The sequence below is a fragment of the Bacillus rossius genome, chromosome 1 (genome assembly GCF_032445375.1).
Source record: "Bacillus rossius redtenbacheri isolate Brsri chromosome 1, Brsri_v3, whole genome shotgun sequence".
NCBI lineage: Eukaryota > Metazoa > Arthropoda > Insecta > Phasmatodea > Bacillidae > Bacillus > Bacillus rossius.
The window spans coordinates 346,645,494-346,672,941 of NC_086330.1; the positions used below are offsets into that span (position 1 = coordinate 346,645,494).

At 37.4% G+C, this 27,448-nt stretch overlaps 1 protein-coding gene across 11 annotated transcripts in view; it reads right to left on the minus strand.

Moving 5' to 3' along the window:
* LOC134528179 (cAMP-regulated phosphoprotein 21) overlaps window positions 1–25,103 on the minus strand; it is a 183,065-nt gene extending 157,962 nt beyond the window's left edge. For 6 of the 11 annotated variants that reach the window (XM_063361560.1, XM_063361558.1, XM_063361561.1 and 3 more), the window contains exon 1: window positions 24,963–25,089. The gene's annotated coding sequence lies outside the window, so the exon portion shown is untranslated. Of the gene's footprint in view, window positions 1–3,560; window positions 3,703–24,962 lie in introns of those variants that run through there. The other 5 variants (XM_063361562.1, XM_063361564.1, XM_063361557.1 and 2 more) reach the window with 4 other exon arrangements.
* Window positions 25,104–27,448: the final 2,345 nt, after the last annotated feature.

The following is a 27,448-nucleotide window of genomic DNA, read 5'->3' on the forward strand; positions in this document are numbered from 1 at the left end:
GACGCCATGATTGTTCCAACACAATTTTCTTGACTAATAAGTTACAGGTATTTTAAAAGTTGCTAACATATCTTATGACTATTCATATTTACTATATGTAAACAAAACATGTAATAGTTTCACAACCATAAAGTTTACTTTGGCACACCAATACGCTTAGTGCATCCCCTGGTGTACGCTAAAGTTAATGTAAACGGGTGCATGTTGCCATACGTGGGTCCACAATCTTGACGACTTCGGCTCGTGACTAAGCAATTTCTGCATGCATGCGTATTGTAATTTCAACCTGTTAAATTTCCGTTGTGTTTGTGCGCTTATTTCATTGCATTTCTGGTGCGTACTAAAATTTCACCCTCAATGTGCCTAAAGAAGTATAACATCAAAAACGCAGGCAATGATTCTGGTCTAGGGGTAAATGTCGCAGGTTAAGCGATAAATCTTTTACATGGGACATGTTCGGTACTCCTGTTGTTCGGCTAGCCCTGAGGAATCAATACTAATATCTTGTTAAACAGAATTATATTTAGGTTTTAAAAAGGGATTTTTATTTTTTAACCACAAAAGGCATTATTTTAAAAACAACTACGTTCAATTTCGTGTCCGAGTTTCATATTATAAGTTTATTTGCAACACGATAAAATATGAATTTGCTGGCTGCCGAGGTTAGATGTTAACACATCGTCGGCAAATACTGGAAGTTTAGCTCGTTATTTTTTTTTCTTTTAATAAACGCAAATACCTATTTGACCTCTCTCGCATTCCACGTCGAACGATGAAAGAGAAATTTAAGAGCCCGCCAACTCGGACACACATACGGTTCGACGAGCTTTAGAAGAAAAAAAAAAGCTGTTTGAAAACTGCTCAAGATATCCTAGTGGTGTCTGTTTACGAAAAGAATTTAAGAACGGGCTGAGGACGGATGGGTGGTTCAGTTTCTGTATTATCCTTTTAAGCTGTGTTTTCAGGGCTAAAACGCGCATTTTCAGATTTTTTTTTTTGACATTAAACGCACAGTAAAGTTTCTTGAAAGCACTCAAAGGGCCTTGTATTATACATTTATCTTCATTTCTCCGCCATATAAAGTTATGGTCGCCGCTCATATTTCATAGTTGTCCTATGCACGGCGAGAAGACCGCACGCCAGTTAATAGAGTCTTGCGCTTAGAGGCGACACCGCGGCAGAAGCACCAGCGAGCGTCGCACTTATAATCCCGCCTCAACAGACACACACCCCTGACTAGGCGGGCCGCTTAAGAGGCCACTCCAGTGTTTCAGGGGCACTACGCAACCCGCGTTAACCTCGTAAGATTCAATGCTATTTTCATTTTGCTTATAACTAATTAAATAATATAGATTTCGAAATGATGCTTGCTTGATGTGTAAGACAACGATGCTCTTATCAAAGCCCCTTTCTTCAAAAACGTGCATAAATTATGGTTCAAACCTAGACAATACACTTATGCATATTAGTAAAGATTAGTATAAAACCATAATTTATGCACGTTTTTGAAGAAAGGGGCTTTGATAAGAGCATCGTTGTCTTACATATCAAGCAAGCATCATTTCGAAATCTATATTAGTTAATAAGTTATAAGCAAAATGAAAATAGCATTGAATCTTATGAGGTTATCGCAGGTTGCGTAGTGCCCCTGAAACACTGGAGTGGCCTCTTAACGTCTCGTCGACATCGGGGTCATTATTAGAGACGATGAAGGGAGGTGATACGAGAATGCAGCAATGGCAGGATGAGCGGGATGGGTTAAACGGAAGTACCCCGAGGAAACCCCACCGGCTCGCAGCAACGTCCGCCTCGTCTCCCACTCCCGAAGAATCCGAATGCGACTCCACCGGCCCCTCTGAAGTGAGATGACGTGAATCAATTGTAATATTCGATAGCACTCTAAAAACCTTCCCTTTGTCCAAGCAATCAAACTATTACATAAATATGATAGCTACATTATGTAAAATATACACTGGTAAAATAAAATAAACACTAACATGCAATAGTTTTAATACCACTAACTAACAAAATAGCAATGTAATTTAAAATTCACTACGCTTTTAAAATGAAAAAGCAGTTACTTTTTGTTTTACAGGACACCAATTTGTGTAAAAAATAATGTTGGTACCACTTTAAGATGTTCAATTGAATGTAAAATAAATATACTTTCAAAATCAGTTATTTTCGATTTTAAAAAAGAGAAAATTTTTAAAATTTGTTTTATGTTCTATTACAATAAATATGTCTTCAATCCGCTCTTACTTTAAAAATCAGGCATTGTTTCGTTTTTTTCCCTCCTATTGTATCATCAAGTAGCTTTGTTTGCTCAATATATTTAGGTCTATGATGGTGAGGTATTAGAAGACAGAGAAATTTCTGGTACCAGCTGATTTTTACACGTCTTTTCATCTCCAAGCAAATATTGCAAAATTTTCATTTAGTATCGTATTTATAAGCCATGGGTTATTTTGAAATAGATCATAGTTAGCTTAAAGGTTTTGGCAAAAAACGTATCTAAGAGGCCATTAATAAAAATAATGACCTTAAATTATTTCAACTACCTACTATGAAATATCACACTTATCTGATAAATCATTACAGAGTAATTTTAGTCATTTAGGGCCTAGACCAATCATTCTAGGCTACATTACGCCAAAATTCTGTTTAAAAAACTTTCATCGTAATCTGCTTAGCGAAAGCCGAAAGTGGTTAGAAGACAGAGGAAAATTTATCATGAGCCTAAACGGTGTTAAATAGTGTTTACATCAAAGAAGAAAAAAAACGAGCCGATAATTATGTAACGAAACTACATGCAACTTGCTGTTTTACGTACGATTTAAAAATGTTCCTGAAAAATGGAAGTTAGGTATAGCGTATTTTAAGTTATATCAAAAAGTATTTTTATTAGAACGCAAAACGCAATGGAAAACAATTTAAAAACTAGATTGGCATTATCAACACTGGCTTAAATTACCATCTCAAATTCCACAACGTTGTTTTATGCTCCGCCTTGTTTGAATATATCTAGAAGCCACTTGAAGCAACACATATTTCTTCACAATACGTTTCTCTGATCAATAATTTAATAGTAACATAACAGGTTACATCCCAAAGCTACATTTCAAAGACGAAATACTTAAAAAAAACCATCACCTGAAAAAGGAATTTATTTTAAGTCACAGGAACATCAATCTCTCTAGTCGTACAGGTAAAATTCCATATTTATATTTTTTGAATGTATTTTTATATCAGTATTTTATTCATGCCCTATATGCTGACTACGTTTTTCAAGCAAACGACTATTAATAGAAAACATTACTAACATTTGATTGCAAGGGAATACGCTAAAAAAAAATGCTAGGAGTATTTGAGAAAACAAAAGAGTGATCTTTGCAAAAAAAATCCCCAGAATTTTCTGGAAACAAAAAAAAATTATGAACTGCGAAATCTACCTGCGGATGTGGGCCGGGACGAACAAATTATTTTTTACCGGGCACACGTTTGAAACCAAGATATAACATTTATTTCCTCCCTCCGCAGTCGTGGGCCCGGGAGCTCACCTCTAGCACGAGCCCGCATGTCGGGTTGTGTAGACCGGCAAGATTGTTGTTTTTGTTGATGTTGTTGTTGTCCAGGGAGAAGACGGCGGAGCGAGGCGCGACCGCCAGCAGCCAGCCAGCCATGGCACCGTCTCCCTGGACGACTACTGTCTCTGGCGCGCCGCCTAGGAGGCGGGCTACGCGCATGCGCACGCTTCGCCTTCCACCCCCCCCCCTCCCACCGGGGCATTTTTTTTAAAACCGGTCACCGTCGAATTCTCAGTAGATAAAAAAAAACTAGTCGTGCCACTTCGCTGACTCAACATGACCTTTGAATATATATATTGTGTGTGTGTGTGTGTGTGTGTGTGTGTGTGTGTGTATATATATATATATATTCGCCGAAGTTTCTGTCGGCATTGCAGTAGTGATGGGCAGAACGGATCTTTTGACCGAATCGGTTCTTTTGGATCAGTGCCGTGAAATGATTCGTTCAGAACGATTCGTTCATCTCGGTCAATTCGTTCTTTTCTGTGTATAGGATCTGGCTCTTTTATCAGGTGTCGTAACTCGTTCATCCTTTAGAGTATTACGTACGTGTTTTTGTATTTGAATTTGAACATTGCTTTCCGTAACCAGTGAATCACAGTTGCGTATATGAAACAAGATTATTTATATTTTATTACTTTTTAAGTTACAAATATTAATATATAGGCTATTTACACTCTAGTGACAGTAAAGTGTTTACATGTAGACCAACACATTTAGAGAAAAAAGACAAAAATTTAATACTACTACTGCGATTCAGTATGAAGAGAAACAAATGAAGTACATTAATTAACCCAAAAATGGTAAATGTGAACATTTGTAGTTACTTTCCCTGTTATTTTTTAATTCATACTGGTTTTTTTTTTTAGTTTTTTATTTCCAAATTTGTGTATGTGAATGTGAAAAAGCAATTTTAAACCACTACTTAACAGTTGACATTTTCAGGTATAGATACTTTTCATGTTACCCTATTTTATTTGATCAGTTATCGTTTGCTCTTGTGAACATGCACACGCTGTGATTACTAATTCTTCAGACTCCTGACGTCATGAATCATTTCACGAACGAATCGGACCGGGCGCGTGGCCGGTTCTCTCATCTCGTTCTCTCGTTCTCTCGTTCTCTCCGCGTTTTCGTTCTTCCGAATCTTTCAAGGTACCGGCTCTCAAAGAGCCGGCTCTCAAAGAGCCGGTTCTTTACATCGCGAACGAATCGCAAGATTTCGTTCTCTCAAAGATTCGTTCTTTTTGAACGAATCGTTAACGAACGACCCATCACTACATTGCAGTCGCCATCATCAGGGAGCAGTTACCTACTGTTACCTACTTCTCCCTGATGATGGCGACTGCAATGTCGACCGAAACGTCGGCGAATTATTCGCCAAGGACTCGGCTACAACCCAGAATCAAGCTACTTTACACTTTTAATACATTTAATGTTAATTCTTCGCGAGTCATTAATTCGATAATTAAGATTATTTATTTTAAAATCACTAAGTTTTTTTTTTTTTGGTGAACGGAACAGAAATATTCACGTACAATTACAGATATTTTTTACAACTGTACCGCTACTACAAAATCGTGTTCCCAGTAATAATTCTTACTCGGGCATTTATGCTGTGTGTTATCCCAGTACATCCAATAGTTTAAGTTATTTGTAGATCGTTTCCTGAATAGCTTTCCAGTATAAATTACACCATTAATAAGCATAATAAAACTATGCGCCAATTGTTGTAAGGAATACTTAGTATTATCTCGAAAAACATTTTTCGTACATGCAAAAATAACCATAGCCATGTGTTGTAAAAAGTTCCAATATTTTTCTTGAAGTATTACAAAATATTTCTTGGCAACTGAATCTTTCTGCTCTGATTGGCTGCTACGCTATGCGTCCTTAACAAAAATTATACGAGGTTTTTTTTTTCAACCTCCGATCGGCTGTAATAAAAAAACGGGAATGAATTGGGAAATTATTTTAATGTCAAAAAAAAACGTACATCTTTACTCTATTTTTCCACATAATCACCGTGCAGATTGAGGCATTTGTCGTACCGATGCACCAGCTTTCCAATACCCTCTGCATAAAATGATGCCTCCTGCCTATTCAGCCACGTTTTAACAGTGCTCTGCAGTTCATCATTGGTGTTGAAGCGTCGTCCTCCAAGCCACTTTTTCAACGTGGGGAAAAGGTGATAGTCACTCGGTGCCAAATCCGGACTGTAAGGAGTGTGATCAAACACTTCCCATCGAAATCTTGCAAGGAGTTGTAGTGTTACGGCGGCACTATGCGGTCGGGCGTTTTCAAGAAGCAAGACAACACCAGATGTCAGCATTCCTCTCCGCGTGTTGCGTATCGACTGTCTTAGCCGTCGTAGTGTCGCGCAGTATGCAGCAGCATTGATTGTTGTCCCTGGCTCCATGAAATCAACCAGTAGCACACCTTGGTGATCCCAGAACACTGTAGCCATCTGTTTATTGGTGCTGAATGTCCGTTTGAACTTTTTCGGCTTGTTTGGAGAATAGGTGTGCATACACTGTTGTGATTGAAGTTTTGTTTCTTCATTATCGAAATGAATCCATGTTTCATCACCTGTCACAATTTGAGTCAAAAAGTGTTCACCATCGTCTGCGTAACGCAGCAAAAACGACAAGGCTGGTGCTATTCGCCGCTCCTTGTTGATGTCAGTCAACAACTTGGGTACCCATCGGGCACAGATTTTCCTGTATCCGAGATTGTCTGTAACAATGGCGTATAGGGCTGACCTTTAAATGAGCGGAAATTGTTCAGACAGTTCTGAAATCGTGAATCGACGTCTCTCACGAATAACTGCATCAACTCTCTGATGTTTCATCTGTTGCTACCGACTTCCTTCCTTGGTCACCTTCATCATGAACATCAATACGGCCTTCGCGGAATTTCCGACACCACTCTCGCACAACGCCATCGCTCATAAAGTTTTCACCGTACACAACACTCATTCGGCGATGGATTTCTGCTGCAGTGTGCCCTTCTGCCTGTAAGAAACGGATGACTCCACGCAGCTCGTATTTCGCCGTACAGTTTATCGTTGCAGCCATGTTCCCATAACTAAGTTTTAACTGAGGTGTGAGTTGGCCGCTCCACATGGTTGGTGGAAGGGGGTGAACACTACGAGACGTGTAGATTCGTGTACGAGCGATTAGGGTATCGATTAATGGGCATGCCATGGAGAAATGAAACTGTAATCACACTGCAGGGCACTGTTAAAAGGTGGCTGAATAGGCAGGAGGCATCATTTTATGCAGAGGGTATTGGAAAGCTGGTGCATTGGTACGACAAATGTCTCAATCTGCACGGTGATTATGTGGAAAAATAGAGTTAAGATGTACGTTTCTTTTGACATTAAAATAATTTCCCAATTCATTCCCGTTTTTTTATTACAGCCGATCGGAGGTTGAAAAAAAAATAACCCTCGTATACATACATTTATTTTCTTCCTATGCACGACCTCTCTCGCTTGCACATGACTGCAATATACATGGTTCGAAAACATGGCAGTCAATAATTTTGTACACATGACCCGTGTTTTATTTTCCGGTTATTTTTTTTTTAACTGTGAATCCATCTTATGTTGCATATATTGATAAAAACAAAGAAAAAAGCTTAAAAAAGTGAAGAAAGTCGTTTAACAACTTATCCTCACAGACATTGCTATAAAAACAATATCAAAATCAAATTAAATGTCTCCTACACGAAAATTAGATTCTTTCAATAACAAAATCTGCCCAATTATTTATGTTGAAAAGTCATCCAAAAAAAAGTGTTTGTAAGTTTTAGTAATCAAAAACCCAATGGCCTAGATAAAAGCTTATTTTCATACTGCTTTTGCGCCTGTTTTACGACTTCTATGAGAGTGAGAAATAGCTGGATATGCGTAACTTCGAACTATAAGTGAATTCCTTTGTTACTGACAAGGATTGAGCTCTCTGGTGAATAGGATCGTCTGCAATGAAGAGAAGTAAACAACTGTGTCTGTTTTTATCAGTGGTTCCAGAACCCTTGATAGAGATTTTCGTTTATATAAATCAAAAATTGCTTGAATTATAAATGTATTTTCTATGATTTTGTCATTTATATTTAAAACATTTGTGGTCCGTACGTACGCAAAAGGGTAACAAATCAAAAGACATATAATATATAATATATAATAAACACAGTTTTATTTTGCCGCGAAGATAAAAGTCACTGAAATCAATACTATTAGAACATTGTACCACGTAAATACGAATTGATACAACTTCTAAAAACTATTACTGTGAGAAATAACAGTAACAATGTGTTATTTTTTGTTTTGTTTTACATATAGTCTTTACTTTATTTTTGTGTTTACGAGTCAAGAGTGTTCAATCACAAACTCACTAAAATAATGCAATATGGTATAAAGAGAGCTTAAGTCCGGAACTAAACTGGTGTACGTACTTGAATCATATTTTAAATGTTATTTGTAGCAGACAGCGCTCAAAAATTCTGAAGGATATTTAAATGCAATTTATTATTTCAAACAAGGAGCAAATAGTTGCAATGAGGTAGTTTAAACCATTTATATTCACCTTGGAAAAAAAAACTACTAAGTATATAAGTGAAAACTGGTACCTTTAGAAGTCCTGTATTGGGTGTGCGTGTTTGTGTGAAAATGTACGTATACACACACATGCATACAAACACATTTGCAATGCCATTTCTCAAATGTCAAATAATATTGAAACAATTTCCGGAAAGTTCACTACGTGCATTGACAACTATAAATTGATTAATATTTGAACACATTGTTCAACTTATATTTTTTAGCGTCATAATATTCATGAAATTTCTAGTACAATTACTTGTTGAAATGAAAATACAAACACTACGACGGAGCGATATCGACACAAAAACTTTTTTTTACGTGGCAGTCCCGACTGCAGCGATACGAAAGTTTTTTAATTAGAAACTCCAGAAAATAGTTCTTGGCACATGGCCACCACATTTTATTCCGATTTAAATACGGTATTTTTCCACCTCTAAACACGGATGTAAAAACTTTTTTATCAATGCCAAAAAATGACTGTAAAAATACTTTTAAAATCTTTATATCATCCTAAGAAATGTGCAATGAATTTACGAAACACCCAAACACTCCACAAATATGTGTAAATAAATGAGTAAAAAAATTGGTTGTCTGTAAAGTCGGTTTACGGACGATAGTTTAACGTGACGTCATAACAAAACATTAATGAAATGATTGCATACTTTTATGAAAAAAAATTGAATCATAATTTAATTTTAATAATAAAAGAATAAATACTTGAAATTATACTAGTAATCAGATTTTTAAAATCCAAGAATAATTAACCTTTATTGCCGAAATTGTTGTTGTAATAAGCAATGAAAACCACATTAACTTTTCACTTCACTTTATAAATAGTCGACGAAACAGTTCACGTGTAGATGACTTGTAATTATTTTTTTTAAAAAATTGGGTTGTCTGTAAAGTCGGTTTACGGACGATAGTTTAACGTGACGTCATAACAAAACATTGATGAAATGATTGCATACTTTTATGAATAAAATTGAATCATTTTTATTTTAATAATAAAAGAATAAATACTTGAAATTATACTAGTAATCAGATTTTTAAAATGCAAGAACAATTAATCGTTACTGCCGAAATTGTTGTTGTAATAAGCAATGAAAACCACATTAATTTTTCACTTCACTTTATAAACAGTCGACGAAACAGTTCACGTGTAGATGACTGGCGTTTAGCTATAAAGTTTAAACATAATTATGAACAAGTTTTCCTATAAATAAACTGTAATAAAATATCTATCATCAATTATATGAATCACCATAATAGTTTAGTCAATTGTAACATAACCTATTATTACTGCACTCGCCGACAGCGTACCGGAACACAGCGTAACGGAATAATGAGCGTAACGGGACACAGCGTAACAGAACAATGTGCGTAACGGGACACTTTTTCGTGCGTGCAGCCGGCGTTCATTAGACGTTGTCACGTCAAAAAAGTATGAAACTATGCCAGGGCTGGTACATGTCTTTCAAGTTGGAGCTTAACAACAATTGTATTGCTAATAATATTGAAATATTTACGGTAAGTGCATGGATGAGGTTTAATTGAAGAAAAAATAACTGAAAAATTCCAAAAAGAACGATAATTAGTGGGTGTCGTAAAATGATTTCTTTCAAGTAATTGGGGAAAGGGGACACTTTTCCTCCACACATTTTTTCTCACGAGTTGTTACCCCCAATTAATTCAACGAAATCGCTTTACGATAGCCACAAGGTTTGCTGTAGTAGAACTTTGTTTATCCATACGCTCTTTGTCCCATTTCTAAATATGTAGTATAAAACGAAGTCGCTCTCTACGTCTGTCTGTTCAGTTATTTCTGCTAAACTACTAAATGGATTTTGATGCGGTTTTCAGCATAATTTAAATAATTACTTCCAGAAGGTTTATTGGTATAATACATTCATATTAAATTTAAAGACAGAAGAGAAACTAGATGTTTTGTAATCAAGTCGTAAAAAGACGCTTTTAGGGCTCTTACGTGGCTTACAAATTATCCATATATGAGTAATACGTAAAATTAATGTACTAAAGGATTGTAGGTCTTAGAAATTAATAGATTACACAAAGACAGCCCTTTCGCGTGTGACTTCTAAACAAGATACGTTTGTGTTGTCTATGAAAAAAAAAAACACATCAACTTTGTTTACAAAGAAATTCTTTAGCTATGGGCAGTACGTGTTAGTATGTATATAATTTTTGAAAACACTGGGTGCTTACGAGAACTTGATACTTATGAGTGCTTACTTATTAAACCTAAATGACGCCACGTCAGTAGATCGCATCCGTGCGAAGCCGGGACGGGTCGCTAGTATTAAACATGACTTGCAATTAAAATGTTGTACACCAACTTCCAAGACCTACTACATCAGCCTTGGAAGCACTGTATGTTTATCAAGAGAACCAAAAAGAAGTCGCTGATTCAGCACGCGTTAAGCAGGGCTACCTTAAGGTAAATTTTGTTGAACTGGGCACGAAACCGGACAGGATTCGCAAGCGTGAAGTGAACGCTAGTACAATTAGCACCTTGAAATAGAAACAGGACGTACTTGAAAATTATAAGCGACTGCAGAAATCTGCGATGATCAGCGACATCTGTGATGAATCTCTCCCCAGTCCCCTACAAGAACTCGAGAAAAATTTTTGCCTGTTTGTTGCCTCCTCACTCGAGGAGTATCTCAACCGGGAGGCCTGTGGTTCTATACTTGTTTCGTGGAGGATCTCTCATCGGCGATGAATCCTCCAAGAATTTGTCCTGCCGAAAGCACAGGCCTTTCGCGGAACGACTCTGCGAATATTTCCCAAAATCTATAAAATATTAAACTTATTTATTTTATCTCAATACTTTTTATGACGTAGGTATTCTGGGAGCGCGTAATGGGAGGTGAGAGGCAAATGGAATTGGTTTAGGAACCTTTTATTGATAGCTGTGGATGAAAGATACTACTATAGAAATCTTAAAATCAAACAATTGTATAATATAATGGAAAATATATTGTCAGCGAATGAACGATTTTCACTCATCCCGTTTAATCGACATACGCTAAGCTCACACTTTTTTTTTTGCCGAAGAGTGGTTGGTTAACTTGCAAGGTCCATCGAAAAGAATGTACACGAAAATCCATAATTAACAGCAATTACAAGCAAATAAATTAAAAAACTCTGCGTATGAGAGCGGGAAGAGTAAATGGGCTCTCTGGCTATGCGCACGAGCTCTACAAATAAGGTAAGGGAGGGCGTTAAGGGGGACACTGGCTCTCACCTCTACGTGTTGAACTGGCGGACAGTCTTCGCGTCGGTAACGCGATTTTAAGCTAGAATATTACAGATAAATTCTCTGCGCTTCCCTATACGACTTACTGTATTGTGTTCAGAATTTTTCAGACCTAAAAACGTCCGTGAACAATACATATTGTCCAAAAAATACACTTTAAATACGAGATCATAAAACTAAACATGTAGAGGCAGGTGCTATTCGTAATCCACAATCATATACGTATACTCGAGAAAATACCACCTGCTCATTGGCTAAAGAATTGTCAGACCTGGTGTTCGGGTTGCTTGTGATTCGATACGTCTCACGTTGAGGGATTTTCTTTGGCTCAATCGTTCTTGATTTAATGCAGTTTTTTTTAGACATCCGCCATTGCAATTCTGTTTATGCCTGATGACGGGAACATATGTCAGTTCTCCAAACGTCGCAACTGCTGTCATTGGAAACCTGTGTTCGTCAGTTTTATCGTCGTCGTATTATCGTACTTATTTATCTTCATCGTTGTGTTTATATGTTCGCTGCGTTGTCCAGGCTTGTTGTCTGCCTGCTTTTAATCTGTCTCGTTGTTAGCCCAATGTGTTCATCTGTGTTGTTTTATTATTTTTCATGACTAAGTTCCTTCAAAGGAATTCTTGTGCTGTCTGATATTTAGAGATTGGACATTTATTTTTCCGTGAAGTCGTCGTGTTGTGTTGTCCATAATATTTGTTTAGTGTCATGGTTGGTTCCGTTTGTCCGACATCAGCTGATTCAGTCTAGTGTTGTGTGAATTTTTTATCTTCATTATTTTTTCTCGGAATTTTTCCATGACAAACAGTGCATAACTGCTGTTGTACATCTGCCTTGCTGGTGATGGTTGGCATCACTGATAACAGGCGAATGTCAGTTCCGGTTATGGCGCCTGTACATGTAACACGGTGAACAGACAATAAAGAATATTAAGTGATAACTACATGTACTTGCTCATCTACAACTTTATACCTATTAACACAAGTAAAACAACTGCAATGGCGTATGTCCAAAAAAAGAACTGAATTGAATCAAAATTCCTCATTGCATGAATCATTTAAAGAACTGTGTTCCAATAACACAAGCACGAAAATGGTAAACGTGTCAGGCTTCTAGCCTGCCGCGAAATGTAATTTTTCCAGTCCCTAGTACTGCACGGTTAGAGAATGCCACTTAGCTGCCACCTTAAAGCGCAAATGAATAAATGAGTGCGGCGGCTCCCCCCCCCCCCCGGGGGGGGGGGAGTGGGGAGGGGGACTGGGAAGGGGAGGGGGAAGGGCGTGCAGGTGAGAGCGCCGGCCGATCAATGCAGCGCGAGCCCCAAAACAGTCGCCGACAGCCGCCCGCGCTGTGGCGGATTACAAGCTGGGGTGGGGGGGGGGGTCCCCTTCCCCCCTCGCGGGAGTAGTATCCAACACTTTCCTGCTTCTTTCATTTTGTGTTCGCTCATTAATTTGAATAAATGTATAATACAGAACGTCCATAAAAGATGTCCCAGTTTATTTTAGACTATTATAACAAATCAAACATCAAATTAAAAGTAAACTAACCTAGTTTTTCCTTACAAATGTTTAAATTGTGAACCTTAATTTATACGGCACACATCCAACCTAAAGTTAAATTCTTCACACACTTTATAACTAAAGTGTCCGGAGTAATGGAAGCAATAGACTTATCAATTATGCGTTTCAACTCTGCCAAATCATTAGGTAGCGGCGGAACGTAGACACGATCTTTTAAAAAGCTCCAAAGAGAAAAAAAAATCGCATGACGTCATGTCAGGAAAACGTGGAGGCCAGCAAAAAAAAGCTCTGGCACTCGACCATTACGACCAATCCAGCGGTTAGGGACTTCGACAATTAAACTTTAAACGAAACACACGTTGAATTGAAATTACAGATTCACTTGTAGCAAATTTCAGAACACAAAACCCAATCTAACAAAAGCCAGGTCGCCTCTGATTGGCCTAACAGCCTAGCCAATCAGAAGAAAAGAGGCCACTGATTTGCCAGCACCTCCAACCAATCACAGAAGCCCAGCTCCGATTGGCCAAACCAACAAGCCAACCAGACGAAAGGAAGGCTGTGATTGGCCCACACCTGCAGTCAATCGGGAAACACTCCCCCTCTCAGGCGAGGGTATCAAAATGTAATAACCTCAGTAGGTAACTCCACCCTGATGATGGCAAATGCAATGTCGACCTAGACGTCTGCCTTGGACGCGGCTACAATCCAAAAGCCAAGCAAATATAGACAATGGCCACGAAAGCCTGCAATCTTCAATAACAATTTTGTTTTCGCGAAACACTGAAAACTTCCGATTTGAAGGATTTTTTTTTCTTCAGAGAAATCTAATTTTTGGTACATTATTTTTTGGTAAGATTCCTACGATTGCATTAGGAATTTTTCATACATATTCGGTACCTACTTGTTCATATACCATGAAAACACGGGCAATAAATGTTTTTTTTTTTTTTGCTGCTTGGGAACGTTTTCGAGCGCACAACTTGGCCTCTCGGGGAGTTGCGCAATGCTGGCGACCCAGTCGCTGGACGGGAGACGCGCGCCTGGTCTATTCCCGGCCGACGACGCGAGGTCCGCGGATGACATGACGCGCTTGCACATCGCGCAGCGAAGCCGTCGTCAGTCAACTGCACGGAGCCGTGGACGTCCCAAAACGGCCGGCACTCGCGTTCACATATCGGCGCGGGCAACACACCGCACGGGCAAATGTATTCGACTTCAACACCACGTAACAGCCGGACGGATCTATCCACTAGGGACAACGCTTGTTGCCTTGCGTTTAAAACGGAACTGTTCGACTATTCGTAACTCGTCGATGTATTAATGATGAGTTCTACACTATTTGTCCACCAACCCACATGACCCAATAACAACACTTACAGTCCTTCAAAATATATACCAGTAGAAAACACCAGGCAATTTGAGAACTGTATTAATTACTAGAAATTTACTACCACATAATACAACAAACCAATACAAAAAACAAACATAAAACGAATTTTATTACAACACCTTCCTACACAATGGACGAATCAATTAGTAGTACTGTAGAAGATTGAGCGGTTAAATTTTGCTGCTTTTTAAACCCAAAATTACAATTTTTTTTCTATAAAAGCCTGTACCAAAATATGCATTATTAAAATTTGATCCTAAGACCAAATTCATATGCTTATTACGTACACAATGATAAATAGTTTAAGGAATGTACTTTAAGGAAGTAGGCAGTTTTATATGTAACTCTTATTTTAATCAACGTAAACAGTACTTAGACCTAATGCATACGTGGATATGTATATTATTGTGACTGTTGACAAGTTGTATATCCTACAGCGTTGTGGAATCTACAGAACAAAAGAATAAATGTTATATAACTATAATTTTTTTCCCACAAGTCCAGGCATTTGAACTTATACGACAGGCAAATGACGTGCGCCTGGAAGATAGTCAAGCTGGCGACCACATCTACGTTGCGGGGGCGTATACCCACCCAGGCGGTCTCTAGAAACCCATTCTTGGTCGCAGCCTGCCACCTTCTGGAAGCTCAGCGATATTGCAGCCAGATAGCGGCTAAGAGAAGTTATCTCAAGTTAGTTCTTATGCTATTACCAACCTCGAAATAATGCACAACCGTATGTTATAAATGTTGCATTCGAGCGAAAATTATTTTCCTATCAATTGAAATTTCTTCTTTCCCATCTTTAAAAATTTAGTGGATAATAAGCTACTTAATTACAGTGTATCGAAATCATCACCTTTATTGTAAACTTATTTAAAAACTATTCGTAGATCAGCGTATGTCCATTAACATCTTTTAAATAGCTATTTATAACCTTAAGCCCGTGTATACTTTTGTTTGCTGCTAGATAACTCAATTTAATTCGTTTGGAAAATATATAATAGGGAGGAAAAGATGTTGGGCACGAGTAATAGACAAAGATTTCTCCGAAACGAGACAATATTGCCTAGCTAAAAAATAAAAATCAACGAAAATTCCTCCCTGCATGGCTGTAGAAATAATTTTTTTTTTAATAATGTAGATATAAAATTCATTTTGACAAAAGGAAGAAAATAAGTGTGTAACTATGCAAGAGACCAAATATGAGAGTGAACATGTGAGGAATTTTGGACGCTTAAACCAAGGGGTGGGGGGAAGGAGGTCAAAATCCCTGGGGCCCGGTTGAGTTTCGAGACTGTTTTTTAAGGATTGAGTTTATCCTAATATGATGAAATTTTAAAGAAAAATATAACTTAAATGAAACCTTTCAAGTTGTGTAATACTTGCAGGTAACGTTTACAGTTATAGTCACGCTAACATTGTCTTTAGATTTTTTTTTAATATGGGGTTTGAAACACAAATCTATATAATACAGCTTCCCTGGCCAAAATTAAAAATGTCCATAATTTTGTAAAAATAATTTAACCATTTTTAAATTTAGTGGAAGAAAAAGGAAAGACAGCCTCCATCATCGCCATAGCTAGTCTAGTTCACACAGGACCTTGCACACGGCATTTTACCGTGTGTATGCCTGACTGTGCACTGAAACACCGTCCGAAAAATAAAGGAATTCACAACTGAGTGATCACAGACTGGAGCATAGCATTTTCTCCTCAAACTACTGTAGCTGGGGGGGGGGGGGGGATTTACAAGACTTTTCCACGATTACATCATATCAATTTCCCTGGCCAATTTCAACTTCCCTGACGTTTTTCCGGAAAGTGGACATTCTGCATACGCATGCCTCAAAGAGTAAAGGAGAGATCGCGAGTAGCTTTAGCAATTTTCTGTCCAAAAGTTGCGCATCTCAAAACAGACGCATGCAGCTCGACACCACATGAACCATTTCAATCACTGCAGGGTGAATCCACGAGCCGACGTAGTAGTGCGGGTGAGGAGGGGGGGGGGGGGGGTTGGGGGTTAAAAAAAATCGATGGGCGGGTGAATTATTCGGCGAGGCGCGCCCGGCCGGCAAGAAACATGGCGTGCAGACGTCTCCCCGAGGCGATCCCGACCTTGCCCTCTGGCACAAGCACGGCGCGGCGCCGCGGCGGCGGTACCGCCTAGTTCCGACCCCACCTCCCCCCCCCCCCTCCTCCTCCTCCTGGTTCCCGGGGGAAGGAAGGGAGGGGGTGAACTTCACCCAAGGTCGTAGCTGCCGAGTCACCGCGGCGACTACCGTGCTCGGTTGAAAACGCACGGTCGGTGAGAAGGGATGGGGGGGGGGGGGGGGAAGGCGGCGCAACTGAATGTGCGAAATATGGCCACTAAAAAAAAAAAGATCGTAGTCGCGAAATGCCAACAAAAAAAAATATTTAAGTTTCAAATAGAAATAAAGCACCAAAATTTCTTAAAACGTGACTTAAATAAAAAAAAAAGTAATTTTACATTCTTAGTACAGAATTTATGTATTAATGGAACGGTGTATTGGGTATAATTGCCAAATATTACACTTTGGAAATATTTATGACAGTGTTGAATTATCCTGGTAGCATTTGAATAAGCATGGCTGTCATGTGTACACGTGCATAAGTGTGAATGTGTGTATTTTTTGCAATTGAAACTGAAGTTATTTTCTACACTCATACCATACGGCTACGCAGTTTTCAAGTTTTGAAACAAAAGATAAAGAACTTTAACATAGTGTTTTGATTGTTCGGTATTGGAAAATAGATAATCAGAAACATTTATGGTGAATGTTCCCAGCAACAAAGGACAGAAAAATCAAACATTTTCTTTCGAAAGACTGTTAGGTTGCCAATAAATACTGCACAGTTCGCTAATTTCCAAAGAAAATAATAGCGTTAGTTATAGCACTGAGTTGCAACTCTTTATCTTCATCGCTTTGTGTTACTGATGAGCAACTTTCCCATAAGTATGTGAGTGAGCAAGTGTGCAAGTGAGCCCACTTGCAGAATCATGTGAAAATGAGAATGATAAACATAATTAGCCCCCCCCCCCCCCCCAGGATTCCTACAGATTTCAGATTTTCACCCCTCCTTATACAGACCATGAACATAGCAAATTGTGGTCTGTTATCTGTTTACGCCCATATATCAAGTCTTAATTTCCTATGATGTACAAATTCTTCTATATAAGATGTCCATAAAAATAAAATTTCCCTTACTTTCCATTACCAAAACTACAAATTTCCCAGACTATTTTTTTTAAAATACTTTATCTATTATGCAATGTACTAAAAGAAATAATTAAAATCCAAAAAAACTTGCATACACCTGTTTATAGCGTAAATGAATATACACTAAAACATAATTAAAAAAATGCTTTCACAATCTGTGTGATGGAGCATGACTTTCTCTGGACAATTTCAACTTCCCTGACTTTCCAGAATGTTGAAACCCTGCTATAGTTTCTCATCGAGTACCTACCTGCATTGCAACCTTCATTTTGTTGTTTGTTAATTCCACTGCAGTTTGGAACAATTACTATCTATTAATAACCAAGCAATAAATGATGAGCTTTGCACTTCTCACATACAGTACCCATAATTTTTTTTTTTGATAAAATGCAATTTTATTGACAAGAATTATTTTCAAAACATGATATATAAACCTTCTGAAGCTTGGGTTTTATGCATCATCTGAACCAAAAAAAGATTCAGTTTGAATATTTTGTATGGCAATGACCAATGTATTACACATACAGTAGTCTCGCTTATCACACATAGCAAAAATGTCTGATAATAGGGACGTGTTAAGAAAAAGCCTATTAAACACACATTACAAACCTAATAATTGTGTTTTCCAACAAAACTCAAAAAACTAAATTAAAATATAAACTTACACTTACAGAACTATAGTAGAGTGTGGAGCAACAAAAAAATTATATAGACTTTGCTCACCCACATAACTTATAGAACTTGTAGCCAATTTATGTTTTATTTCTTTTAAAGTGGGAAATCTGATAATATGGAATGTCATAAGTAATGGTTAGATAAACAAAACTCTACTGTATGACAAATCCAAAATGGTTACTTTTGTATACTGCCCAAATTCAACTTTCATGGTCTAGCAAAGAAATCTACACAAGCAGATTGAAAATCAATATTAGGTAACCCCTGAGATAATTTACAGATATTAAAATTTTACATAAAATACTAGCATTACATGCAACATACCATTTATGCAACAGCAGAATTACACTGAAGAAAAAATATCGTACAAAGAAGGCATGGCTTAAATGAAATAAAACTGCATGTAATGACAGGTCGTAGGGTTGTACTGCAATGATCAAAACAACATCTCTTACAGCCACTATATCCCGTTCAGGCTATTTGGCCCAACAATGTTGTAAATGGACATTGATATGCTGTAGACTGGCACCAGGTTGGTGCCAAGCATGTTCTTTTGGGGACAAATATCGGAGACCTTGCTGGCCACTATGTGATGCAGGCAGATCATGGACATATTCACTGCGAGTGGATGAGTGTTGTCTTGTTGAAAGACTCTACCATATTGCTACTTAACAAGGAGCAACACACCAGACACAAATTAAGTCATTGACGGACATCTTTTATTGCCGTACAATTGCGAATCTTCAATCACCACTAGAGGTAACCGGAAGTCATACCCGATGGGTTCCACCATATTACGTCTAGGATAATGCCAGTTTGTCGCTCCACAACATTGGCACAAATTTCTCTATTCCTCTGTGCCATCATACGCATGCACACATTCACTCAAACACACACACATGTGTGTGTGTAAAGCAAAACCAATCCTAGCATGCTTTAAGTGGCCTTATATAACTTCTATGCCAGAACACCAAGCCTTCATTTGTTTATTCCTCTTAAAAATAGATACAGCAAATGTATCCCGAAATGTTGGGCACATCAATATTTTTATAGATGTGTGAATTATGTAAATCATTTTTGAAGGGCAAATGAATAAACAAAATAAACTTTACCCACATCTATAAATACTACTATGTTATTTGGCAAAGGAACATTCAAATATCACACGTGGTTTTTTTACAGTAAACAATAACAAATCCAATTGTATTTTAACCTAAAATTTTAAAATAAAGTAAGCAGATAAATGTGTTTATGATGCAAAACTGGGCCATAACCACATTTTTTAAATTTTTGCTCCAGAGAATTGATTAAGACTGGTCTGCTCTTCTCAACAGTGCAAAACTGCAATGGTAAATGTTCAAGAAATTGAATTAAATCAAAATTTCCCATTGCATGAATCATTTTAAGAACCAACCCCTTCACTGTGTTTTACTTGGTTGTTGACATCCACTTAGTTGCTTGGGTTTTTGAGAAAACTAAATTAGAAATTTTTCATCATATATTTGGTAGTTTTAATGAAGAAACCCCTATCGAGTTGAATCCCATATGAAAGCCCATTAAAAAAAGCTTTAAAATGGACCAATTTGAGCTTTCTAACATCAGTCGTTTCAGAATAACAAATATATTTCTACACCAAAAACATGCAAAATTTGGGATATCATGTAATTTTTAAAAAAAAACTTATAAAATGTAAAAAAAATCTTTATTTACTGTACACAGGAAAACTATTTGACATGGAATGACCCATACGTGACACCATACGGAACAATTATCTGCCCCATGGTTAACTTTTAGGTAGTTAGTTATCGTGTTCAATGTTAATAACAGCTACTTTTGTCCAAAAACTTATAAAATGATGTTTTTTGAGTACTTTAGAAAGCACTACTTAATAAAAAAAATTAAATGGCTCTTTTGAGTATTTTTAATGTTGAATTATTATATTGCAAAAGGGTAATTTGAATTCCAACTGCAATGTTGAATAAACTCGGCAGCAGATATGGCAACAATGAAGTTCAAGGAAAATGAGGGGTTAAATGCATTTAAAACAAGAAAATATCAACTAAAAATTATATTTCACATTATTTAAATACAGTAGTATTTTAATAATTTTCCTATCACTATAATTAATTTCTTATAGTGATGATTCTCTGATTGATAATATGGAAATAATTTAAGTAGAATGTTAATTAGGTTAGGTTTGGTCAGCTACATTAATAATACTTAAGTTCAAACACTGAAAAAAATATTTAAGTTCTAAAATTTTACACATTACTAATTTTGCTGACCTAACCTAACTAACTTTTAGTAGCCTAATAACATTACGAAATACCTACGAATTTAACCTAAAAAAAATTCTATAAACTTGAAAAGGGTACTTACTGTCTATAGTAACCTGTAACTATTCTGTGAAAGGCATCTACAACATTTGATTTCCTAAATTAGGTGAAAAACTTATTTACTAAGTTAAGTGTAGAAACGCCTAATTTCTGAGGTTAGTTTTACGCTCGTTAAGGTAATAAAAACGACGTGAAAGTTTTCTTAGGTTATGACAGATACATAATAATCTAAAAATTTTGTAATAAAAAAAATGGTAATTGTTCTATATCACATATCCAAGTTCATCTTTGGATCCTGATGGCATGATCCTGTATGATTGATAATGTGGTAAATTATGCTTGCTGTTTGAATTTAGTAGGTACATGGAAAGATCCTGAATATAACAAAAATTATAATGTAACAAATAATTGTGAACATAATCATATCAAATAAAAATCCAAAAATGAATTTTCTTTTTTCACATCCTAACATTGTTTGTATTGCAATATTTTTGTTACCTCCAGGATCTTTCGCAGTACCTACTAAATTTAAACAGCAAGCATATACCACAGGATCAATCCATTTGGATCAAGGGATACACTTGGATATATGATACGGTATTATCACAAAAAGAATTCCCAAAAATTGTGTTTTATAATTTGACTGAATTCTATAAAACTTGGTGCTCGAGAACAGTATTGAAATCGGCAGAAACGGGTGGTTTAGCAAGTTAAAATCAAGTAAATATTTATGAAAAATTATTATTTTTTGCTTTATTTTGTTGCAATGATTGTAATCAGGGCTCGATTTTAGCGCCTGTCCGCCTGCCCGGGACAGGCAATATCTCGTCCGGACAGGCAAAATAAAAAAGGCAACTGTCCGGTGGACAGGTGCAACTTTTGACGCCGAGGTTATTCGTACGCACTAATGCAGCAGAGGTGATTAATAACATTCATGCGACCACGACCGCAAATAAAACGTCTTTGACAATATCTATGAATAAACAATAATGGCTGCTCTTTTGTGACGGACGACTCTGGCTATTGTAAACCGCGGGAAAAAAAAAGTAAGTTATGTACAAACCGTGCTGAAATCTTCTGAATCATAATTCTTAAAATCTTACGTTCACGTCATGATTCACGTAACATAGTCGTATTCGTATGCTAGAGATGAAAAACGTCTCACACCGATGATGTTTGTTTTTGTTGCCATGTTTTAATATTAATTTCGTTGCAGTGCAGCCAACAATTACGTAATTTACCGTTGTATACTTTCAAAATATAATTTTTTAAATTTACTGTCTTTATAAATCGCGACTTTACTAATTCCTTGCTCTACTTTAACATAGTTTGTTAGCAGAAAAGCATTTTCGCGTGGTTAACATTTCACGGCGTACTCCAGATGCAGCTGACAGTGGCCGCAGTGACTGAGACTGCTTGAAAATTCGCCTGTCAACTGTTGCATCAAAAAATAAACATTACTTGTTTACAGAGGACACGGTAATCTTTTACTGTTTATCTTGTCACGGCGATTAAGTATTTGATTAACTGCTTTACACAATGTAGAAATTCATTACTGGTGCTTCAAAACCATCAAAAAAGAAAAGAAAAACAGACGAGGACAAGTCAGAATATAATGTTATATATGACAAAATCGCCCGGTCCCGTACCTTTTTAACGTCTTGGTGTTCCGAGTTTCTTTGGCTTCGTTACGACACAGAAACAAAACAAATGTTTTGCAAAGTCTGCGAAACACATTCAAAATCATCTGGATCAGTTTTTGTTAAGGGCTGCTCAAGTCTGTAAAGACTGAAGTCTATAAAGACAGACTGGCGAAACTGTCTAAATGATGATACACTGTCTGCCCTCATGCGTGTTCAAATACAGTCACCTTCTGAAAGTGAGTTTGATCCAGCACCAGCAATAAATCTCTGGTATCATAATGTTCAGAGAAAACATCGACCCTTTCAGCCTCCTTATCGAAGATGTTCAAGAGAGAATCAGCAAAGTAATTCGTGCAGTGACTCAGACAGAGACTCGTCTGAAAATGATGATTAAATAAGGATGTTAAGTGTGTGATAAAAATAGGTGCAAAATATAGCAAAAATCCTTTTTTCTCACTTTTTCAGCGACTTTGAATTTTTTTTATTTGGGTAAAACAGCGGACAGGCAAATTGGATGGCGGACAGGCAAATTTTCGATACACCTGTCCGTTGGGCAGGTTAAAATATTCCTTAAAATCTAGCCCTGATTGTAATAGTTTTCAAGTAAATATCTGTCTCACTTTTAATGGCTTTTACCACACAATTTTGCATGACTTCATTGCCATTCCAACTACTGAGTATTTCAGAATCCAGTAAGAAATTTAAAAAACGCCTGTTACAGAGATAATCAAGGAACATTTGTAGTGCTTAGAAACATATTTTTGGGTGAGGGTGAGAATAAATCACTCAATCTTTCACTTCAGTTATTATTTGCCTAATTTCCCAGAAGCTGCTACTTTAATGTACACCTAATGTAGCTACTATAAAACCATTTGAGGACTTTTTTTTATATAAGGGAAATAACATAAATTGTTAATATTGTATACGTTTAGTTGATTCTGAAAAAAAAATTGCAATATTATTTGTACCTCATTGGCAACAGTTAATTTTGCAAAAAAAAAATTGGTTGTCTGTAAAGTCGGTTTACGGACGATAGTTTAACGTGACGTCATAACAAAACATTGATGAAATGATGGCATACTTTTATGAATAAAATTGAATCATTTTTATTGAATCATCACTATTTTGTATGGATACAAAGACGGAGTGAAATTAAATCTACAATTTAATTGATAAATTTACTTTTATTTGCACTCATTAATTCAAATATGTTTATTATTTTAACGAAGGGATTATTTTAACTATAACTTTTATACATCTTTGCTATTTAACTTCTTCAAATCTGTGTTATTCTGTTAAGGATAGGACGATGATAGGAAAAGTAGGAAACGAATGGGAGTGTTTCAACGATGATGTGAAGGAAAATGGCTTACCAAACACCAAGATGCAGTCAAAAATAATATATTTGTGCCACGGACTCTGCAGCAATGCTAAGAGAACGGGTTAGCAACTAGCAATGAAAATGTTACATTGAATGCATTGAAACATAATTACGCCACGGACTCTGTTGCAATGTTAGGAGGTTCAGGTTAGCAAAGAGCAATATAAAATGAGCGTAACGGGAGACAGCGAAACGGGACAATGTGCGTAAAGGGACACCTTTTCGTGTGTGCAGCAGGCGTTCAATGATTTATTAGACGTGACATCAAAAAAAAAACAATGTTACAAGTGTGGCTGACACACAAAAACAAATATCTAAGTAATTTATAAATTTTTGAAACCATCCTTGATATTTTTATAAAACGAAAATGCAGTATTTAAGAACGTTTTCCAGTAGTTTACCATCAGAATGGTTGATTAGGTAACCTACATACACAAAACTGAAAAATCGTGTCAAAAGTTGATTACGTTAGCTACATTAAAAATACTGTAAAATAGTGTGGACGGTAGGTCAAGTTAGCTACATTAAAAATACTGTAAAACTGTGTGAATGGTTGGTTAAGGTCAGGTTTGCAATAATAAATATACTAAGTGCTGTTATGTTAGACAATAGACAAACTTTAGTTGAAAATATTTTTTTTAAAGCCCCTTAAAATAATTAGCACAGAAAGTAAGCTTCATTAAGACAAATTATGAGCCTGCTAGCTTGATAATTCAAGGAACTGTAGCAATTTGTTTACTGATGCTGCATTTCTTTAAAGATAAACTGAATGTTTGTTCCAAGCCTGTGTTATTTTTACCACACAGAAGCTGCTATCAATTGGTATACATTAAACTTTCGTGAGTGTGTAGCCTTAAGGTTTACTAAAAAAAATCACAGATGATTAAATTTACTTCTTTAATTTGCTTGGAAGATTTTTTTTTTCCTGTTTATACTTACATGCATTCATTTATTCTTTCCACAATCTTTATTAGAGTATTGGTAAACAGGTAGCAAATTTTAGCACTTGATATAAAATGATACCTACTCATAGTAGCAAAAATATACGCCGTGGTACATACAACATACATTAAAATTTTAATTTTTACAATTTAGCTATACTGCATAATATTATAACCACGTATAAAAACTGATTAAGTACGAATTAAAAAAAAAATTGCTAAAATTCAAGAAACGTGTCAATCCTTGACAAAGGAGTGGGAGATAAAAAAACATTCAATATAATAGGCATAATTATTGGTTAGAGAATCAATGCAATGAAAATCAATACAAAAAGTTATTGTCAACTCACCAAACTTTTCCTATTAATCCTGAATTATCTATTCAAGACACTGCTACCTTACAAAAGTATTTTGCCACATAAAAATTTTCACCTAAACACTTATTGAACAAAACTAAGAAAAGACATCTCCAACATAGACAAGGGCTAGTAGACATAGAAAGGTAACTTCCATTTTGACAACCTATAGATGCGTTTAGCGCTCGAGGAAGAAGCGGGCAAAACTCAAAACCTTTCCTTACAATTACAATATAAAAATTTAAAAAAAAAAACTCATACAGGACCTGTTACATTGACAAATTTTCATTTCCAACTATTTTCACAACGGCTGTGGAGTAATTAAAAGAAAATATAAATTCAATTTTTTTAATCGATGTTCGGAATATTTTTATTATTGTTAGACAACAAAACTTAATTTTGGAAATGAATCAACTCAAAATTTTAACTCAAGAGCTATTTTAAGTATATAAATATGTCGACGTTAGGGCCGTTCCCGTGGTTCGGAGTCACTGCCCAGCTGCTCCGGTAGAGAGGGTACGAGCCACGTGGCAAGGGAACTACCCTAACTCGGGTGAAATAAAAGAGTTTATGACGTTAAGTTGTGTTTACTGCAAACGTCACACACTGTACATGGGCTGTCACGGCTCCAATCTGTTTACAGTCCATCAGGGCGAGGCCTGGCTCCACACACTTTGAGCGCGACACGACATTACCAGTAACATGACTGGCGGTGACACGACAGTGACGCGACTGACAGTGGCGTGAATGATGGTGAAATGACTAGCAGTGACGTGAATGCCGATGCGAACGACGGTGACATGACTGACCGTGACGTGACTGACGGTGAAGTGACAGACGGTGACGTGACTGACTGTGACGTGACCGACGAAGAAGCGAATGACGGGGACGTGACAACGGTGACACGACTGACAGTGTCCGTTCGAATCTCACTCACAACTTCGCGACCGCACACTCTCATCCCACTCAGGCGACTAACTCCACCCACACTCCGCAACATCTCAGCGGCCTCCCCCCTTGCCACGCGCACATAAATCCCCCCTTTTCCCTTTGTGTGCGAGTGTGTGGAGCCCACATGGTCACAGGCGGGTAAACGCGACTCAGTCGCCCGGGAAACACATCTACAGGTACACAACACAAATAGATATTTACACACTTACACACTCACATAATTACATAAACAAAACCCTTATAAAAAGACGCATCACTGTTATGGTGGTGCCTCTGCAGGGCATTCCCCTCTCGCCCAAGGACGTTAGTTATACTTTCGCGCACGGGCACCGGTGCACACGCAAGCCTGAAGAAGCAACGGACAATAATGGCCTCAGAGAGCCGGAGGAGCACATGGGATGAGGTGTATATATATATATATATATATATATATATATATATATATATATATATATATATATATATATATATAAATGCTGCCGTCTGGATTCTCGTGTCCGAGACCGGGCATGTATCCAAGCGGGAAAATGGTTCTTATTGAAATTGTATTCCGGGAGGGCGCCAGGCTAGCTCAGCGTCTAACCAAATTGGGTTTCGTGGGTGCATTGCCCCTGCGTGGCCCTCTAGGACCGTCGGCGTAACTCGTGCTTAGAGAGGTCCCTAGCTGATATCACACCACAGGCCCTGTGCAGCATAATACGCTGGATCCTAGCTCGGATAGGGAGACTCAATACAACAACAAACACGAACTCGTAATTTATACTGCCGATGACACATCGTGCACGGAGTGTGTGGTGTGGACGTTTAATCAGGTGGACAGTTACAGTCGCAATTACACTTACATTACACTTGCACGGCGCACAAGGAATTACCCTACAAAAATACACTTGGTTAAAAAATAGTGCTCTGACGCACTGTTCCTAATTGAAGCCCTTTTGCCAGCCGTGGTTAGGGGGGGAGTTGATTGGAGACAGCCAAACCCGAAAGTTGCTAATTTGGCGGCGTCCGTATTTACCTGTGTGAGTCGCGGCCCGCAGTTAAATTAGATGACAAATTTTTACACGTAGCTGTCGACGGCGCCCGTGCATTCGACATTTAGTAAAAGTTCGTTCATAGCGGGAGTCGGCCCGTGCCATAAGGTGAAATACCCCTCATAATAGCTCGTGCGGGGAGTTTAAAGTTAAGCGGTTGGGTTACGCCCTACACCGTAAAGGAACAGGGGATGCACGGGGAGTTTACGTAAAAAGAATAAAACAGGTATAGGTTGATGATTATAATTACCAGAAATACTGCTCAGTGTAGAACAAAGGATGATGGCTCCCCGTGGAACACACATCCACCCTGGTCCGCGAGTCGCTTGGTACTGGCGTCTGGCCTTGGCGCGAGGGAAGGTCTCGGTGTTCTCTCGCGCCAAATTTGCTAAAGTTCCGTTATTCGGAATTTATTTTAATAATAATAAGTTGAGAGCAGCTCTAAATTCATACATTAATTATTCTTAATTAATCTGATTGGCAGATGGCTTTAATAAC